This window comes from Spea bombifrons, chromosome 7 (assembly GCF_027358695.1).
Source record: "Spea bombifrons isolate aSpeBom1 chromosome 7, aSpeBom1.2.pri, whole genome shotgun sequence".
Taxonomy (NCBI): Eukaryota; Metazoa; Chordata; class Amphibia; order Anura; family Pelobatidae; genus Spea; species Spea bombifrons.
Window position 1 is genome coordinate 2886838 of NC_071093.1, and position 5470 is coordinate 2892307.

The window sequence follows — 5470 nt, forward strand, 5'->3', positions numbered from 1 at the left end:
TACTATAAATGTGTGTTTGATCTATACATTTGCTTGGGGTTTTTTATTTAATGGTTCACGTACACAATTAATATAGGTGACTAATTATTCTATCCGCTCTCTCTGGTACACGAACATATACCATCCCCCAAAAATGTGAAGGGGGTCCCTGCGCCTGGGGCTTCCGCAGTCGTCGGGGTAAAACCTTGATGCCGACATTGTATCGCTTGTAGTGTTTGCGTAGCTGCACAGACTCGGTTAGAGCAAGATCTGCTCTTTGGCTGTCAACGGATGGCCGTTATCGCTCGGATGATTGGATCTTAATTATTAAACACCAAAAAACAGTTACCTGCGCACCATCCCAAATCCCAAAGGTTTTCCGTGACGTGGCAGGCGAGCTTCCCCTTTAAATGGCCATTGCAGTGAAACTAAAAACCTCCGTTTGTCTAAATAAGCATAGGGAATTGCGATAGTGTGCAGGTAACTATTTTTTTTGTGTTTATTCTATGTATTTTGGGTTGATGAATACTATAGCGGTTGCTGCCGGCTGAGAGTGATTGGAGTTTGAGTGCAGGGCTTTCTCAAAGTTTGCTGGAGTTACTGAAGAAACCTGATTAATAATTGCCGTATTGTCCTGATTATAGACTCAGAGGCCCTAAGTCTCCTGGCAATACGGTTGTTTCTTCCGCCTCTCGTTTTCTCTCAATGTCTCCCTACCTTCTCCGCCGGCCGCCTCTGTGTTCTGTCTCCTTTCCCGCCGCTCCGCTTCTTCTCTTGCCTCTTTTTGTTCTCCTGTCTTCTTTCTTCGCCCGCTTCTCCCTGGTATCCATGGCTCCCGGAGCGCTTCCTCCAAAGAGGGGAGCCTCCACGCACACGCTCTACCCCTATGGGAGGAGCGGGGGAGAGGCTGTCCGTGATATATGCCCGCCGGACAGCAAAAGGGCCGGAACGGCTTTGCGGAGAAAGAGAAGAGTTTCTGCGCCTCTCTCCGCAATATTCTCGCTGAAAGAGAAACAGAGTGAGCGAGAAAATAACGGTTTTACCCTTCTACTAAAAAGTATTTTTTCTTTAAAAAACTAAAATTTCTTTAAAATGGTACCAAACTATAAGGGTGCCCCTATAATCGGGACAATACGGTACTGTACGGAAACAACATATAAGATACCGTTAAAGCTGGAAGAAAAGGGGTGTTTATGTAACAAGGGGTTAAATGCTTTAGTTCTTAAATCTGCACTAATTGGTATTAATACACTAGTGTTTAATATATCGCCATTACGTGGCGTTATGTCGGCAGCGCGTGGTACTCGCCGTGGTTCTCCCCACTTTTAACACTAAAACAGAACAATACAAGTTAAAATAATATTTGTAGACTTGGTAAAAAACCAACGCAATTTGTGTTATTATTTTTATTTTTGTTTTACAAATAATTCATTTTCTTAACCGGATCAACTGTTTATGAGGAGCTTTCCTTCGAAGGTCGGACGATTCGGCACAGAAATGATCGATAAACAGAATTTCTCAAAACTAGCCTTTTTGCAGTTCTAAATTGGGTGGGAACAGCTTGTTTGAATGAAAATGTTGGGAGCTTTGAATGTGAAATGTTAAAGCGTTTCCCGATTATTACTTAGAAACATGAGTGATAGGAGGGGAAAGTAATGGGTTAATTGCAAAATGCGTGGGGTAAGATATTTTTTTTGCTGCTCCAGCCGCACTCTCCTTAATCTGGGGCCCCTGGTTATGACATCATATCCCAGCGCTCTGCTTTTTAAGGACGTGCGGCGCGGGTGGACTCTGCACGGCCCTCCGTAGTGTTAGCGGGCCGGTTGGGGGGATCGGCGCTCTCTCTTTTAAGCGGCCTATTGAACGACGGCGCTCTAGAGAGACTGATTGCCCAAAAAGCCAACTGGCTCCCTGTTTCGCGGCAGTGGGGCCACCTAGCCCCTGGACCTGCCGTCCGGAATACCCCGCGGCTCGTAGAGGGACGAGTCTCCACTTTTAACGGGAGCCCCGCGGGGTTTGTATGGGGTCGTATCTAACTGGCGGCTAATAAACAGAACAAATCAAGACTATTCATCGTTTACCGAAAGACACTGCTGAGCCCAAACTTTCATCAGGACTCAGAGGAGTGTATAGAGTAACAAGTCTTTGAGGCATCATTTACACGGGCACTGGATCCTTCCTGTGCTCCTTCCATGGGTTCCTTTGCATTGCATCACTGAGCAGTATCCAGTCTAACCTGAGAAGCCCCGTACGGAATACGCTGGGGACGTGTATGGCAAATTATTGTAAATTCTAACAACAGAATATGAATTTAAATAAATGTTAATTAATATTTTAATGAATATTGATTAAATTGGGTGACCATAATATTTCTATTAAAAAAAACGGTGCAAACCCCTTCTCTGTACAAAGACATTCTTTATTTTTATTATTTTTTGAGCTCTGACACTAACCCTTAGTTTTGATGCCTCCGCTGCCCTCCTTCCAAGTCCCCCCCCCCCCAGTTTCCGGAATGGCCTGTGGGGTAGTTTCGAAGGATCGAAGCTCGGTCTCTATATTCGGTTGGGATGTATCGGGTATTTTCTGTGTCTCGTACTTTGTGTATGATTCTGTGCCGTTATACAGGTGTGTACCTGCGCGTACCTGGTCGGAACGTCTGACTTCGTGATGTGCGTCTGCTTAAAGTGCACAAATAAAGAAAAATATTGGTATTCTATGTAAATAAATGTAAAGGTCTGTGTGATTCCCTGATGTTTACATGGAGACTCAATAAAGCTGTGTACTATAACTATGTGGTGCATTGTGACTGGGGTAAATTGGGGTGTCGGGGGGCAGCATTGATCAATGTGGTCACACCTGGGTAGGCAAAAGCAGATTCCTTGCCGCTATTACAACAGTGGGACAGTATAAGGTCTGTCAATACAGAAGGAGAAAAGGGATCTGTTCTCAAGAGCTTACAATCTATTAGGGGTGGAATGAGACAGAAGACGAGGGGCTGGTTGAGAGAGGTTTATGTGTCAGGAGTTTAAATTTAATTTTGGAGATGATGGGAAGCTAGTGAAGAGAGAGACACACAGTTTTTACCCATTTAAAGCAAAATTAAATATATAAAGTACTATATATATTTAAAGCTGGCGTTAAATTAACGTTAAATGTCATCTTTTTTTTTTACAATTTAAGCTTTTGGATAAAAGCAGGCAAAAAAGAGGAATTACAATCAGAAGAGCATTATAAAAGGCAATTATTTTATTTATTATTATTATCATTATTAGAGCAATGTCCAGCTCCCCGTATTCATGAATAGCCAGGGAGCTGCAATATCCAGAGCGGCCACTAGATGGAGTCGCCCGAACATTTTACCAGGTTGCTCTGGAAACGGTTACCATGGAGAGGACGCAGCCTGTAGTTCTGGTATTGGAGAAGGAGCCCGGGCCAGCGACAGGCGGAGGTAAATATGGCTGCCGGGAACCCCAAATAACCCCTTTCATTAAGGTATTATGGGGTACTTTAATACAGAGGGGCTATCAGGAGGCTCACTACAACCCCTATGACGCGCAGTCAGTCAGCATGGAAGTGGCAGGCCCTGGCAAAGAGCTGTGTAATGATAGAGAGTGACGTCACTCGCTCCCTGGAGCCCATTTGAGTTGCCTGAGAGTGATGAGAGTTTGCATTCTTTCTATAATGCCATACATAGGCTGTGATAATCTGGGTTAACCAATTCCTTGCCAAGTGGGAAAGCAATAATTACTCAATCACACGCATGCTATACGGAGCAGCCATTCATCAGGAAATAATCCAAAATGCACACAGATCAGGAGGTTTTAGGTACATAAACAAAATTAATATTTATTTTACTAATAATAATATTAATAACAACCAGAGATTCTGCAATACTTTACAATTCTACAGTCAAACTCCATAAACTTCATTTTTTGTCCTTATCCGCAAAGTAATTTATACTAAATTATAAAAATCATTTAGAATTTAATAATATATCCTGATTCTTAGTATTATTCCTATTAGTCTAATAATTAATTGTATTAAGATGATATTCCTCTTGCAGAATATAACGACGCTATTTATAAATAATAATAATGAGTAATAATAGATATGTTAACCCTATAGGGGTGATATTTATTTGCGCTGACCGATTTTTTTCTTTATCGTGTAATGTATATTTCAGTAATACAATTTAATGATAATAATAATAATAATAATAATAATAATACCTTCATTATGCATAATTATTCTTTTTTTAGTAGCGGAATTATTGTTGTAAAAATGGCCTTTAATGTTTGCGGGGGAGCCGAGTCTGAAATATAAATCTCATTTAGCAGATATTTCTTTAAAAAAATGGAGGCATTTCCTAATACAGAGGGAAAGGAGTCGCCGGCGCCGACGGATATACCGAACGCTGGCCCGGAGGCATCGGAAACTGGATCTGACGCAGGTGAGCGATAACATCGGAAAATAACTCATCCCAACTCCATACTTTAGACATAATTTATCAATCTTAATAAATAAATGAATCAGTTGGTTTTTTTTGTGTAGAGAAAGAAAGTCCGGTCTCCGCAGATGTCCTGACCGGAGTCCTGGAGTCCAGCGATGTTAAAACCACGGCAGGTGAGAGATTTCGCCTCCAATCCCTACAGTTCTGTAAAAAATTAAATAAAAATGATTCACGATGAGTGAAGTGAAACGTCTCGCGTTTAGAAGTCTGTTTGTGAAATCTCTCAACATTTTTTTTTTTTAAAGCAGTTGTAGTTTTTCCCCCCATAATATAATGTTTCTAGGCAGCTGCATATCAGCCATTTGTATGATTCTCGCTCTGTTATCTGATCCCCGATCTACTAAACCCCCCGACTCCTCACGAATGGGGTCTCCAGATAAAGAGAATTTATTGGAACAAATACAGCGCTGGGGGTTATATTACTGTATACAGCGCTGGGGGTTATATTACTGTATACAGCGCTGGGGGGTTATTATTGTATACAGAGCTGGGGATTATTACTGTATACAGCACTGGGGGTTATTACTGTATACAGAGCGGGGGGTTATTAATGTATACAGAGGGGGGGTTATTGTATACAGCGCTGGGGGTTATTACTGTATACAGAGCGGGGGGTTATTAATGTATACAGAGGGGGGGTTATTGTATACAGTGCTGGGGGGTTATTACTGTATACAGAGCGGGGGGTTATTAATGTATACAGAGGGGGGTTATTGTATACAGCGCTGGGGGTTATGCTTATTTCTTTTCATGGGACTTCTGTAGGTAGCTGATTCTCGCTGTCACTGAGCTCCATGTTCGGGTGCAGAGCGTTCAGAGAGTCAGGATTTCTTATGAAATTGCTTATTTTATCTGTAAGCTCCATTATTTCGGTTAGTAGAATTTAGGAACGGTAGTATTTTGAAAAACAATAAATCCACTTTAATAAACAGAATAATAATATGGCATCGGTTTTATTTAGAGACCTCGGTGCTAACAGGA